General features: G+C 37.9%; 2 pseudogenes; both read left to right on the top strand.

Moving 5' to 3' along the window:
• The first annotated feature begins 8,031 nt into the window (after positions 1-8,031).
• On the top strand, positions 8,032-11,999 carry LOC150042569 (periodic tryptophan protein 1 homolog; annotated as a pseudogene).
• A 485-nt stretch (positions 12,000-12,484) lies between these two features.
• Positions 12,485-15,224, top strand: LOC150042570 (vomeronasal type-2 receptor 116-like; annotated as a pseudogene).
• Positions 15,225-16,408: the final 1,184 nt, after the last annotated feature.

Consider the following 16,408-nt stretch of genomic DNA (forward strand, 5'->3'; position numbering starts at 1 on the left):
ATTCTTCATGAATGAGATTCAGAAACTTATTTCAGCAGAGAAAGTGCTCTATTAACAGATGCACATCCACAAAACCTGTCATCCATTAACAACAGAGAAGGTTTTCATCAGATACCATGTATTCTATTACCATTATCTCGGAGTCACTAGCTCTACCTGTGTGAAAAATCTTGTTTTGAGACACTCCAGTTTATGTTATGTTGACATGAATCCTTTCAAAATGAAGGGCTATGATCTGAGCTGGAGTTGCATGCTAGACACAAGGTATTTAAGTGCTGTTCCTCTGTTGTAGACGTTAAGATGTATATATTTCTGGTATAGTATTTAATTTTTAATTAAATACCTGCAACCTCAAGTGAAGAAATAACATTGTAAGGAGAGAACTTGCACATTAGTACCTCAAAGAGTCCCACAGAGATAGTAGGAGTTTACATTTTCATTGCTTATATGCATGTCGGTAAAGTTTGTCATGCAAATGCCATGAAAGCTAGAGGCTTCTCATTTCATTGATAACATTAAAAATATATTCATAGGTAGATAATTTACAGTCCAACTAGTCATTCATGCACATTTGTATCTGGAATTATCTCCATAAAATGAAACAGTCAGTGTTCATGCTAATGTTCTGGATCACAGAGCTTGATTCTGAAAATCATTGCTTAATTTCTTTAATATAAAATATCTGAAGGAGAACGTAAATTTAGAAATTAAATTTATTCCAAATGTACTAAGCATTTCTGTGGAAAATATCACAGTGGAACCCTTTCAAAATATAATTTGTACTAAGTCACAGAAAAAATAAAAATTATAAAAAACGAATTGCAGCTTTTTTGATGGTAAAAATTACAAATTGGGGATATCTCAAGAAATTAAAACTATTTGTTCCTGTAATCATAGCTGACCAAGAGGATGATATCCAAAGAGCCTTAATGAAGACAATCTGGAGCAGAAAATTCCATGATACTCTTTTTCAAAATTTTTTAAATTTTTTTCATATATTTTTATTGTAATTAATACAAGGGATACATTATATTGGCCAGATAGAAGGTGCATTAATTCACATACATTGATACCCTTTCTCCTGTCTTGGTCCCCATTTAGCTCCCCCTCACCCACACCTCTCGTCTTGTTTTCCCCGCTTACCTAACCAATTTCAAATAACCGAATACAAATATAGCCAATATATCAGATATCAAAGTGAGATAGTGTAACAATATGAGATAACTAAGGGACAACAAAAGAGATGAGAGATTACATAGTACATTAAGGTCAACAATCACTCATTATATGGCTTTTGTTTCTATATCCTAGACGTCCTTTCATTTTGCATCCTACTGTGTGGTCTTATGTATCTAGGTTTTGCTCTATTGCCAATCTCTCCAAGACACTCATATATGCAGTTAACCAATGGTAAGCCAGAAGTAGATGGGTGGCTCAAGTGATATTAGAGAGAAAACAGGATGTGTGACAAGGTATAAATATGGCCATAAATGCAATCAAAGTACGTGGCATCTAAGGTAGAAAAATACGAATCAGTTAGGAGGCAAAAGTTCCCTATTTTATAACAATTGAGAAAAACTTTGTAGCATCATTGGATGTAGAGTTGAGTCAAATCTCTAACTTACCAATTTCTAGTTGCAGCAATACACTTATCTATATGAATAACTTCATGAATAAATAATTATGTCTGTAATCAATACCAAACATAAAATTTTACCTAACCCAGACCATACTTTTCTTCATTTCTGCAGATAGATAAGAAACATCAATCTGTTGGAACTATACTGCTTAATATTTCTATCTTAGCACTAATGTGCAAAAGGACTAAAATATGTTTGGGGAAATTTAAGAGAAGGAAAATTAGAAAAAACATAGGCAGAGAGTGGTGAAGAAACAAAATAAGCTAAGGCAAAGATGTGTTATGTCTGTAGACTTTACTACTCAGAAATCAGAAATTTGAGGACCATATTTGAACCCATCCTCAGTAGGTGTGTCTAAGAGACTCAATCTCTATTTAACATCCAAAATATGGCAGTTGTGGAGCTGTGGCTCAAGTGGTAGAGCACTGGCCTTCATCCAAAAAGCTCATGGAGAGTGTGCAGGTGCTGGGATGCCAGGGCCAGCACAAAAGAAATAAAGATAAGGAAGCATCGGTGACATATAAGATAAAGACATATATGTAATATATCAGGTTTATCACTGCCATTTTAGCTCCCAAATGTGGGCAAATACCCAATGACACACTTGTCACGCAAGCAGTTAAAAAATAATGAAAATGATAGAGGCAGAGACATGTTTGCTTAAAATACATGTGGACTAGGCTGTTAGAGTTTCTTAGAGCTCCAAATAGCCATTTTCTTATGCTTCCCCCATCCCATTCCCTCCTTTCAGCTCCCCTTCTCATCCCTTCCACGTTCTTTGTTTAGGCATTTATTACTGAGGCCCTCTATTCCAGGACAAGAGCCAAGGATATATACGCATATGAGTAAACCAAAACTTACTGAGTGCAGACAAAAGTCTATCATATAAGATCTTTTACAATGCCTGGTCATGCCTGGATCATGAAGCATATCTGACATGAAATAGTGTTACAGTGGTTAGTTTTTAATAGTAACTATTTGTCTGCAGTAAAAGAGAAGTGTGTGTGTGTGTGTGTGTGTGTGTGTGTGTGTGTGTGTGTGTGTGTGTTAGGGCATGTAATCAGAGGCCAGATACTGTCATTGAGCTTATTTTCTCAAGGCTAGAACACTGCCATCTGACCCACAGCTCGCCTTCCAGATGTGGACGGTTAATTGGAGAGAAAAGTGTCACGGATTTTTATGTTGGTGCTAGCTTCAGACCTTAATCCTCAAATACCAGCTGCCAATATAGTGAAGAATAGACAGTTATGAGCCACCACCCTAAAATAAGAATTTTTATTGATGTCCCCACAATACAAGTTACCAAACAGATCTTCTCACACCACTTGTTTGTGAGGAAGGAAATGTTTAAGAAGCCTTTTATTATAGAACTTATGCCACTGACTCTGGATTGTAGTAATAACATCAATTAATCCCCTGCAATGACAACTTGGATGGAGTGGATAAAGTAATGCTGGAAGTGAGGAGCTTACAGACATGGAAGGAAAGGAAACCAGAGTGCTCTCCTACTAGCAGGCAGAATAGTACCACAAACAGATTAAAAATAAAACAATGAAAATAAACTGTTTCCAGTGCATAGGGAGTAGAATGTCATAGTATTACAGATGGATAACCTAGACTTCCCTCACCTGCTTCCCATCTTGAGAACAAAATGGTAAATGGAAATAAAATATTGTGTTACTTATGGCTTGTATGCTCATCCCTGGTAGCATTACTGTTACTGCCATCTGTTTCCCGAGTGTAAAGAAGGAAAAACCCAGACATCACATTTCCATCCACATATGCTCAATATTTCATTGTAGAAAAGCAGCTAGTTCCAGCCAAGGACCTGACAGGAAGGGGAAGCTGGAGAAGACTGAGAGTAAAAATCAAAGGACACATCTCTGAAATATCTGTCCAGCTGAAATTCTGGGTAGAAGTTGCCCACACTGTCAGGTATATACGCTCATATATCTTTGTATAGGTGCAGTTTTGTCTTTGTATTGACACTGTAGCTCATCTTCCACCAAATCCTTTGGTGAAGCCACAGGCGGGATATGTAAAACTCTTTTATTACGGTTCCGCAGCTGTGGCTATGCATGCTGGAGAATACCACAACTTGGAAAACAAGTTTTCAGATGCTCCTTGTGCATCTCAGGTGATATGGATTTCCTCCAAAATCACAGTGGAGCCCCAGGAAGGAAGTTAACTTTGACAAATTTGGTTAAAAATCTGTGCCAAGGAACTACTTTCCTGAAACTGGATTGCATCAGAGGATGATGCATCAGATGCACATAGAGATGGCTAAAAAATTCTTTCCCAGTGACATGTCAACCAAAGTTATTAGGGCATTATACACAGATGGTCAGTTTGCAAACCAAATTGCCATAAGATCCACAGATTACTATTTGATTCAAGCTATTGGACAGAGGCCTCCACAAAAGCAGCCATATGCTATTGCCTAATTCAGCAATGACGTTGGTGAAACCAGCAATTTCATGTCAATAAAGTCATTGTCATAAATGTGTTGCATGTTTGTATTCTGAAATTGCTCATTCAAACTGTGCCAAGGCCAGCCGGCATCAAGGCAGGATTCCTGATTTAGGGGGTGAGGATGAGAAGAAAAACACAAGAAACACATGGGGTCAGGAGGTCTACAGCTTAAGACTAGAGCCTAAAGAGACTGCAGATTTGTATCGTAGCACCATTATTTTTGGTTCTAGTCTTATATACTATCTTAGAAACAGGAAACAACCAGGGGTTACTTTCATACAAAACAACAAGCAAGTATTCAGACATAGCACCCCAGCAAGAAGGGATAAAGACAAAAAGTTCACAGTACTGTTGACACTGCTCAAAGTTGGTAAGAATGGCATCATTCATTATGATACATGTTGTTTTTCATGGCAGCTCATCTCCTTGTGTGCTTAGCTCTAAGCAGTACTGCAGGTGCAAGCTCAGTCTGACTCCACACTCAGCCCCCAACAAAACTGGTAACTTTTACAGAACTTTCTACACACACAACTCAGTTTTATTTCATGATGTACTTGTCTGAAAACGTGTGATAATTGAAGAAAATATTCTCTATTACAAGCCTTAATATTATAGCTAACTATGATTTCTACTTATCAAAATATATTAGACACATTTTCAATGAAAATATCTCAATGGCCCTTGAAAAGAGATTTACTTCAGTATTGTAATCCCTTTCTGTACTTTCTAATGAGAATTCCATTCTATTGTAATAGCCTATTCATTGCATTTTGTATGATCATAATTGACAGTCACAATTTTTTGTGTATATATTTGTGTTTATATTTCTAAGACCTTGTCCATAACATTGGGTATGGAAATATGGAGTCACTGCTCTTTTACTGTTGGGATCAAATAGCCCAATATTAAGGACAGCATGCATCCTTTGTTCTTGACTTATCTCACTCAACATGGTTCCCTCTAGATTCATCCACATACCACCAAATGCCATTATTTTGTCTGTTGGTTATGTAGTATTCCATTATATATATATGTATAATATATATGTGTGTATCTATCTATCTATCTATCTATCCATCTATCTATCATATTTTTTATCCATTCATCTGCAATAGGGCATCTGGATTTTTTCCATCCCTTGGCTATTGTGAATAGTGCAGAGATGTACATAGCGGAGCAGGTATCCTTATCATATCCTGGGTTATGATGTTCAGGATAGAAAAGATACACTTATGAAAAGAAGAGGTTAAAATGGCAGAAATCATATTAGAAAATTCTCATCATCCATGTTCATAAAGGAAATGCCAATAAAAACAACCCTAAGATACCATCTTACCCCAACAAGAATGGCCAAGATTTTGAACTCAGACAATGACAGATGCTTGTGGGGTTATGGAGATAAAGGAACCCTACTGCACTGCTTGTGGGATTGTAAGCTAATTTGGCCACTCTGGAAAGCAGTGTGGAGGTTTCTTATAGGATCTTTTTATCACTTAAAATTTTAATTTTTCATTATTTTAAGTTAACCATACGAAGAGGTTATATAGAAAAAATACATATATATGTGCAATGGGTCTCATTCCCACAAGTTAGTTGCCATGCTTAATATCATAAAGCTCTTTATACTTCCTTGTGTAATCTACTTGAATCATGTTTAATGTTCCTTTGCCCTTAATTTTGGCAGCATTTGTTATTAGACTTCCTGAAAGACATCATGATCAGAGTGAGAAAAAATTCTATGTCAAGTAGAAGATGATGGAAAGAGAGCAGGTAAGAAATTATGTCTCCAATGAGCAACTAGTATTTCTCCATAGAAGAATTTTAGGTGGGTATTAGGCTTTCCAGTCTATGGAGTCACATCAAGGAAGCTATAATGATACAGAGTTCTTCTCCAAAGTAATGGTGAGCTAAGTCAGCTGTGGCAACAGTAGCAGAGACAGCCCAGCTGGTGGGCTTTGCATGAATTTAAATGGGTGGAATAGGAGCCCACTGCTCAGTCAGCCAAAGTCCAACATAGAAACCGTTCAACTATCCGGTGAGGACCAGTTCTACAGATCAGGGAGGTCTCAGTGTGAATCATGTCTATTTCCCTGATCAAGTGTTTTATCTTCCAAGATTGCTCTCCTACAATTCTCCACCCACTTCTGACACCTATCCAAGTTCCGTGGGATCCTGAAAAAAGCCAGGTCGGAGTGCAAGCTCTTCCTCCCATTTTGAGGCCTCCCATTAATTCAGCATTGTTGCTGGCCTGCTGCCAACGTTGCTCTCCCTTCCCCACCACCGCGGGGTCATTGCCACCTGTTGGGGTTGGGGAGGGGAACCAGGACATCGGGGGGCTGAGCAACCAACTGTATGGATGAGCTTTGATCTCCCTTTTTTCTGGTTAAATTCAAACTGAAGATACAGCTGAAGACCACATGCTAGGCCAATGTTGTCGTAGTTACTTTCCCTTACTCAGCTCATCTATTCTTTGGTTTATATCTGGAGAATTAAATCTTACTTGGTGTGAATTCCTAGATGTATAAATCCTGAGAGGAAACTAAAACTCTGCTTCTGTGGAGAGAATTTTACTTTTCCCTATTCTCTTTTGGCCATCATCTCCTACTCAACATTGAAATTTGTATTGCTAGTCTTGCAGCTTGAACTCAGGGCACTATCCTTGAGGTTTTCCAAAGCTAGAAAGGCACTATTGTCATCTCTGGGTCTGATTTACTGATCATAATAAAAAATAGTTCCCAGTTTTTCCATTTACAAAATTTGCAAAGGCTTTCTTTCTGATAGAAACATAGAAATCTATTGTGTATAAATAATATACATAGTCAAAGCACCACTTCCAGATTTTTCTGTTTCCATTGAAATGTCCAGATTGAGGTAATGTCAAAGAACACCAGGAGACCTCCACAGGTGCCAAAAGCAAAAGGGTCTTTATTGCAGGGCAAGCGCCAGCCTGGACTCATTCCAGCACATCCTAAAGTAGCAGGGCCAGCTGGGAGTGAATCTCAAAACGTGTGGGGAAGTGTTTTTTATTCATGATGGTAGGAGGTTGGGGGAGATCCCATCACAGTATACCCTGGATGGATAGAATTTCAACAAAAAGATCATTTGTGTTTGATTGGTTCAGAAGTCTTCCCCAAACCATTGTTTTTATGCCCATATTCTCTGCCTTCCTGTGGTTGTTGCAGGGGGACCTAATATTATGGTATGGCAGAGGACTTTAAGGAAACTGCAACTCATTGGCAGGGAAGCAAAACCTAGGCTTGAGCCTAGTTCTATATTCTTTGCAAATTTACAGCGTGTCATGGCAGCACTTTTAGCAGCTTTGTTCCTTTACAGGAAAGCTAGATGAATTAAAATAGTTCATCCTGATCCCTCACTGTGGCACCAAGGACTCAAATCCAGGGCTTTGTGCATACTATGTAAGCACTCTAGAACTAGGTCACCCTCCCAGCCCTCAACACTGTCTTTTATCGCACTCCAGTGACAATCTCTAGGAAGAATATTAAGAATATATGCTTCCAAAAATAAGATAAAGGTTAAGGCAGCACATGATTCATGCAAATTAATGCATGTGCTAAGGAAATTGGTATGTATTTTTTACAAGAAACTAATTTTTTGTGGTCTGAGTTCCCATTACATGCACACAGACATGCATATGTCTTAATAACATATGATGAGAATTTTAGAAATAAGTATAGATAGATAGATAGATAGATAGATAGATAGATAGATAGATAGATAGATAGATAGATTGAGATACATATCTGACATTATGGGCCTCAGTTCTAGTCAGAATTTCACCTGTGTAGATGCTTCGGGGATGTGCCTTTTGATTTTCACCCTCATTATTCTCCAGCTTTGATGCTCTGTCAGGTCCTTGGCTGGCACTACCTGCTTTTCTACATTGAAACACCGAGCACACATGGATGGAGATGTGATGATTTCTGGGTTTTTCCCTCTCTACACTTTGGGAAGAGAAGGCAATACCAGTGATGCTTCTAGTCATGAAGAGAACAAGCTGTAAGTAACTCAATGTTGCTTTTTCATGTACTGTTTTGTTTTCAGTATGAGCTATAGCTGTGAGAACTCCAAGTGCACACATGAATGTTCTGTGTTCTCTACTCTGAACTCCCATCCCTATGCACAAGTAGTAGATTACTTTCATTGTATTATCCTGTATCTATTGTGGAGTAATTTTCTATCTGGTGTTAGGAGAGGATTTGGGGCTTGCTGTCTTTCCAGGACTGTAACCTCCACATTTTATTCCAGGCTCCCTGTATCTCCTCCATACCAGCTGTCAATATAGAATACAAGGAAATGCAATTACAAACAAACTGAATTAGGGGCATGAGTTCTGTTCTAAAAGGCTGCAGACACATTTCTCTCCATGATGACCAGTGGTCTGAGATTTATTTGCTAATACTTACATTGTGAGGGTAGTTATAAAATTATTACTGTAGGGTGGTGGCTTATGCCTGTGATCCTAAGTACTAAGAAGGCTTCTGCCTGATGATGGAAGTTTGTAGCCAGCCTATGAGACTTATCTCCAATTAAACACTCAAATATGGAAGGAGACCTGTAATTGAAATGCCAAAATCCTAGCTTGAGAAAATAAACTCACAAAGAACATTTTGGCCACTCATTTAATGGTCTAGAACACACACACACACACTTTATTGTAGGCAAGTAATCACTGTTTCCAACTAAGCATTGCATCTTTATTTTGTCAGATATGCTTCACAATCTAGACATAAACTGTAATAAATACCTCTCACTAATAAATTGCTGTATAAAAATAAAGAACTTCAAGAAAAGAATATAATTTCAAGATAATCTGGAAATATATTCCTTGCCTGTTGCAAGATAAGATGTCATTGCCTCTATATTTTCATTCTTCTCAAACGCTTTTTTGACAAGTGTATCCTGAGATTGCCTCCCATGGTTTGAAGACAAGGTGGCAGTGCTAAAAATTATTCTCTTCCCTGGTATAGAAAATATATATCTTGGGGCTGGGAGTTTAGGCTAGTGGTTAAAGTGCTTACCAAGCATGCATGAAAACCCGGGCTCGATTCCTCGGTACCACATACATAGATAAAAGCTGGAAGTGGTGCTGAGGCTCAAGTGGTAGAGCTCTAGCCTTGAGAAAGTCCAAGGACAGTATTCAGGCCCTGAGCTCAAGCCCAGGACTGGCAAAAAAACAAAAAAAAAACAAACAAAAAAAAGAAAATATATATCTTTATATGGTGCTGCTATATTTCCTTATCTTTATTTCTGTTCTGTTGCTTTTGGGATTTTTATCTTGCAAGACTGTGGTTTCTCTTATTCAAATGTTCAGTTTCTGAGCCAGACTGTGTTACATGGGAGAATTGTCTTCATGATTCTTTCTTGTGGTGGTCGACGCATATTTTTGACATGGCCATGTCTGAAGAGAGTTACAACATATATAATGCTGTGTATGTTGTGGCCCATGCCCTCCATGAAACCTTTGTTGATCACACAGAATCGACACTGATGAGTAGTGGGAAAGGGATGCTGCCTTCCCCTACACAGGTAATTCCCTTTGTTGGAACAGCAGAGTCATATTTTTTTTGTTCATTTCCTGTCTGTTTTTTTCTGGTAAATAATTTAGCTTTTAATTTATGCTTTATTTTTATTTTTAAATTTTTATTGTAAAGATCATGTATTATCACATTTATTTTTTAAAAGTATTACCCTACCCCCTTTTCCCCCTTATCCCCCATTCCTACTGTCCTCTCCCCAAATTGTAAACTTCATTTCTAACATAGAGTGTACTGAGTATCATGTTTGTATTTGTCCACAACATTCTGTAAGGGGACTTTATAGAGAATTAAATGAAGTACTTTCAGATCATTTTTGTAAAGCTCAAGAGCAGCTTCTTTCCTTTTTATTTTCTTTGTCAGTCTTGGGGCTTGAACTCTGGATACTTTCCCTGAGCTCTTTTTCCTCAAGGCTAGAGCACTACCATTTTGAGCCACATCTTTCACTACCAGTTTTTGAGTAGTTACTTGGAAATAGCATTCTCAAAGGGTCTTTTTTGACTGGGTTGGCTTCAAATTTCAATTCTCATATTTTAGCTTCTTGAGTAGCTAGGGTGATAGAAGTGTGAGACACTTGCAACTAACAGAAGATACTTTTGTTTGTTTAAATATTTGAAGGTACTCCTAACCTGTGTTCATGTGCACTTGAAAACAAAATTGACATAAAAGAAACGAATGTCACATCCCATTTAATTTTTTGTGTTTCAAATGAATCAGTATGCACAGAGTTATTATATTCTAAATTAGGTATCTGGTTGTAGTGTTTGAGTTTGTGTAATATTATCTGCAAATATAATCTGTAATTATATATACCTTTAATAAGCCTAAAGTAATTACAGTTTATTTTCTTTTTTATAGGTCATGGGGCTTGAATTCAGCCTGGATAGTGTCCCTGCGCTCTTCATCTCAAGGCTACTATAAGACCATTGGGCCAGGGCATTACCCCTGAGCTCTTCACCTCTAGTCTACCACCCTACCCTTTGGCCAAGCCCCACTTCCCATTTTCTGGGTTAATTGGAGATAAGAGTCTCAGGCTCGCTTTGAACCTTAATTCTCAGATCTCGGCCTCCTGAATAGCTAGGATTACAGATGTGAGACACCACACATGGTTTAATAACTGCACCCTTTTTTAAAGAGTATCCAGTTTCACAATCTTGCTGGAAACAATTATATTTTGGATGAAGAAAGAAATTAAAGGCAGAGTATGATATTTTCAACATTTGGAATTTTCCAGAAGGTCTTCAACATAAAGTGATGCCCCACATGGTCATCAGCTGTTATTATCAGAATATAGGGTAGAGTGGGCCTTAGGAAGTAACAAGGTGGGTTTGATAAAAAATCATCATAATTTCAATTATACAGAAGTAAGCGAAAAATCTGAAATTTATGCCCCTCTTTCTCATTTATGCCCCACCATTGTACATTTAAATATATCCAACTTCAAAAATTTTCTATTCTTGAGTCTTGGGTGGAAAGGACCAGTAAGTTTGGGAATGTTGGTGTATAATCAAAGATAAAGCCTGCTTTAACAAGTTTCCATCTTTGTGACAATATTCCTGAGTATAAATTTATAAAGCTGAAAGGTTCATTTGTTTGCTTTTATGGGCAAGTCATTCAGTGGTTTGTTGGCCTGTTAAAGGGGTATCTGTGGTGACAGAAATTAATGTCATGTAAAGATGTTGCTTGTCTTTGTACATATCTTCACCTGTACAGGATGCAAGAGGCTTGTTGGAATATTTGAAAACAAGTAAAATGAATTCCTCTGTCAAAAATGGAAGAACTCCTCAGCAGTAGGGCATATTGATGTTTTCCTTGACTGTTCATGGCAGAATGTGTTGGTAAGGGCACTGGCTGACAACCACATACTCCCATCACATATGTCCATAGGGAAAGCAGTGTCCACCATTTATGCACACAAAGTCCAGACTTGACAATTTCATCCACTCAAAGCACAGACACTGATTTCTGAATTAGATTATAAATCAGTGCCACTGTATGACTTCCAAAGTCCAGACTAAATCCAGAAAATGTGGCAATTCATTGTGCAGATGATGAGTCACTTAGAATCACCTTTCACCTGTGCATTTTTTAGCTAGCATGGGACATGGATTTGTATTTATATGTAATGCCAATTCAAACAAGACAGTTTATATACTTAAAGCACACAATAATGAAATTTCTAATGTTGACCTGAATAGTCAAATCAAAGCACTATCTTGTGACTGCTTCAGCAGACAAATACATGAAGATCACAGACCTCTTAGGAGACATGCCAAGTCTTATGCATTCCAGGAGCATGCAAATGGGAGTTCTATTCTTTATGTTGCCATAATCTAATGTTTATACTTTGTGAGGTCAGAAAGCAGGGTTTCACGTCTAGAATGTAACCATTCTATCCATAGTATTTGAAACATCTGAATGACGTGAGAGGCTTAGTAATTCCCAAAGCTCATCAAATAGTAGACCTCTGATGAGCATTAATTCACAGACACTAATAAAGTCTTTATTAATGAAGATCACAGGATTTTCTTACGTTGAAGCTGGCCTAAAAATGTCTCATCTGTACCTAGAGCTGAGCAGAGGACCAGAAATAAAATTCATTTCCTACTGCCTGGTGTGTATTTATGGTGGAAGATACTGATAATACAGAGCTTGATTTTTTTGTGGCTGCCACTACCTGGGTAGTATGTAGTGTTTGTTGGATTTCTTGTCCAAAAAAGAACAATCTCATCACATGGTAACTGTGAAGCATAAAGAAAGATATGAAGGGCCCAGGGTTCATTTGTCACTATAAAAGTAATATCTGTTATGTAGACCATGCGTTGAAAGCTTCAATTTGGGTTCTTTCTCATAGTCCTTCAGTATGCAACATATGAGCAAGACACAATATATAATAACATAAACTCAAGGAAGTTTCATAGTGTTGGCTAGAAAGACATACACTTTCACCATTATCCACTTTCCTCAGTAGTTCAATAGGCTGAATGTCAGACTGTAGTATACGAGTTATGTTGAATTTTTATTTTGGAATCAGTAGCAGAATTTAATGCAATGATTAGATTTAGGCACGAAGTATTATGCTTGACAGTTGAATTAATTCACAACAGTGAACATTTGGGATTTCTAAGTAATTTCTAAGTAGCTACTTATGTCTTTCTTTCTTTTTTTCTCATATAACTCATTCAGTTTGCAGTGACAGTTGTGAATCTGGATTCAGGAAATCACCCCAGGAGGGAAAGTCTGCGTGTTGTTTTGATTGCATCTCTTCCCCAGAGAATGAAATTGCTAATGTGACTGGAAAGCATATGTCCTATGTAGTCATTCTGCAACTCTCCACATTTTTCTCAATTCACCTAAGTAGATAAAATAGTTCTAAATTACGATGGTAGGAAAAGAATAGTTCTTTCCTCATGATATTTCTTCTGTGTGTGTGTGTGTGTGTGTGTGTGTGTGTGTTGTGTGTGTGTGTGTCTTGTGCCTGGGCACTGTCCCTAATCTTTTTTACTCAAGGTTAATATTCTAACATTTTTAGGCACAATTCTACTTACAGCCCTTTTGGTTGTTAATTGAGGATAATGCTCACAGAATTTTCTTTCCCACTGAATTCAAACTGAGATCTTGAAAATATCTTTCTAAGTTTCCATAAGGCCTGAGCCACTGGCACTTGGGAAAACTGCTTTTTATAATAACACAATCTGTGGGGTTTGAATGTATAGGTGTTTATTTCAAGAAATTCTCTCCTCTCTCTATTCAGCATGTTCATTTAACCTCTATCAAAATAATGTGAAGTATTATTTAGAATAATGTCTCCATGTTTTTTTAAAATTATGTTTCAATTACAATAAAGCCCATAAAATTTATTCCCACTTCTTACAACTGCTGTTTCCACCGAGCAAGTAATCAGAAAGCTGAGTTTACTTAACAAAGTAGATACAAGTGTTATGCATACATAACATGACTATAGAGCTTTAATGAGTTCTTTGGTTCTTTTTCTACAGTACATGAGATGAGAAATATAACGTGCTAAATTCAAGGGAGGGCTAAAAGGCTTCTATTAATGTTAGCCCAAAACATAGGAAAGTATAAGTTTTATTATCGGTAATTTTGAATGGTGTTCACTGCCTTGTGTATGCCATAAAGAACATTAATATTGTAGCATCATAAATTGTAATAATTATTGTCAAGATACTAGAAATTACAAAACTAGCACAATATCACTATGTATGATAAGAACTAAAGGTAAAAAGGAGTTGCATTTAGAAAGTAAAAAGTAGAGCATGGTGTCCCTCTCCATTTGACAGAAACGAAAATCTGACAGAGTGTTTCCCTGCATTTCTGCTTATCCATGTGCTTCTTTGCTTACATTCTTGCTTATTTATTCACTTACTAAAGACCTGGAAAGGTTTCTTAACACTAAAAAATAGAACACAGGAATAAAGGTGAATGATGGTGGTAGAGAGAGATAGAAATAAAATAGCAGATATTTCTTGAAGTATCTGAGAACTCTTGCTTTTACCATCATCAATACTACCATGTTACATTTACCTCTAAATGCTGATTGCCAAATTTCCTTTGAAGAAAGGAAACTATGGAACACAGGCTAATGATAATTCATATTCCTCACAAGATATGGAGCAATATGTGAGGTGTCCAGATAATCAAGATGGCAACCCAAAGAGAAACCATTGTCTCCTAAAATCTGTAGGTTTCATGGCTCATGGAGAAACCTTATGGATGGCCCTGGACTCTATGACTATTTGCTTCTCTATTCTCACTTCTATTGTTCTAAGAGTTTTAGTGAAACACCACAAAACTCCAGTGGTTAAGGCCAATAACAAGGCTCTCAGCTACATCATTCTAATTTCCCTTATGTTCTGTTTCCTCTGCTCCCTTCTGTTTATTGGCCGTCCCAACCCAATCACCTGCATGTTGCAGCAGATACATTTGGAATTGTGTTCACCTTAGCAATTTCCACAGTGCTCGCAAAAACTATGACTGTGGTCCAAGAATTCAAGGTCACTTCTCTAGGAAAAAGAATAAAGTGGCTGTTGTTATCAGGGGCTCTTAATTTCATTATTCCCCTCTGCACACTTACCAAGTTGGCAATCTGTGGATTGCGGGTCACAGCCACTCCTCCTTCATTGACACAGATGCACACTATGAATATGGCCACACACTCATCGTGTACAATGAAGGTTCCTTTGCTCCTTTCTATTGTGTTCTGGGATACCTTGGCTCCCTGGCCCTGGCCAGCTTCGCTGTTGCTTTCCTTGACAGGAACCTACCTGATGCTTCCAGTGAACCCAAGTTCCTAACATTCAGCACGCTGGTGTTCTGCAGTGTCTGGGCTAATTTTCTGCCAGTATATCATAGCACCAAGGGGAAGATCATGGTAGCTGTGAAGATATTCTCTATTTTGGCTTCCAGTGCAGGGTTCTTAGGCTGCATCTTTGCCCCCAAATGTTACCTCATCATGTTAAGACCAGAAAGAAATTCTGTCCATGGCTTCAGATATAAAACACATACTAATGGAACAAAGCCTACCCTACATGACTAATGTGAATGGTCATGTGATAGAAGATCTGAACTTAATCCATATTTCTTTCCTGGAATTACATTAGAAAAAATATAGAAATTACTTCAATGAGGAGGAGATCGGGGGAAGATGGTAGCGGATCAGTGTGAGTCGTTCTGAGCTCCTGCCAACTTCTGGTTGCCTAGGGGACAGTTGTCTACCTTGATTGGTGCAGAAATGCTGAATGCAGACAGAGGCGCACAGAGCCTGCGGGAGCCAAGAGCCAACAACTGGCCGTGCACGGAGCTGCCAGCTTCACGGAACCAAAGAATCCAGAAATTTGTGAGTACCTCCGAGGAGAAGTTTCCACTTCTGCTCACAGAACGACATTGGGAGGGTGCCCCCTTATGCACCAGCTGAGAGCAGCACCATCTTGACTGCTGGCTAAGACCCGGACAAAGCAATTAGAGCCTGATAGGTGGTACTGGCAGTGCCACCATTCTAACTGGCAAAGGATTTCCCAGGCATAACTTAGCCGGAAATCCGACCCTGGTGATTCTGAAGTCCGTCCCCAGAGCTGCGCCACAGACCTGGTAAACAAAGCCGCCAGCAAATCTTTCAGCTTTGTTTTCCCAAACAAGCAATCTGATCCAAAAAACCATAAAGAAAAATCAGAAAAAAAAAAGACTTGTGAAGTGTTTGGATCCCGAATTTAGTGGAGACACTAGTTTCCTACCCTGACCACCACCCCCCCCTAAAAAATTGAAGAGTACCCTTTTTTGTTGTTGTTGTTTTTGTTCTACTCCTATTCATTTGCATTTTTGGAGTTCTTATTTTCTCTTTTCCATTTTACCTCACCTTTTATTAAACGTTACGATTCATTCTTTTTTTTTTTTCTTTTCCCGCATTCCTTCTGCAACTCTGATCGTTCCTGGAAACACAGTGACAGCTCTGGGTGTAGTCAAATTAAAAATGATATCTGTCACATGATTTTTAATCTCCTGGTTCTCAACCCTAGAATCTCTTGGGTAAGAACTCACAATACTGAGGAATCTCCCCAACCTTTTTTTTTTCTTTTTTGTTGTGTTCTCTTTTGTTTTGTTTTGTAGCTGTTTTATTTCTTTTTTCTTTTTCAAATTTGTATCATGGAAATCTCCAATATCTACCTCCCTCTTTTCTCTACATATTCTTCTTATTACATTTCTTATTTTCTTACTTTTATCTAA

This window comes from Megascapheus bottae, chromosome 35 (genome assembly GCF_031878675.1).
Source record: "Megascapheus bottae isolate mThoBot1 chromosome 35, mThoBot2.hap1, whole genome shotgun sequence".
NCBI classification, from domain to species: Eukaryota; Metazoa; Chordata; class Mammalia; order Rodentia; family Geomyidae; genus Megascapheus; species Megascapheus bottae.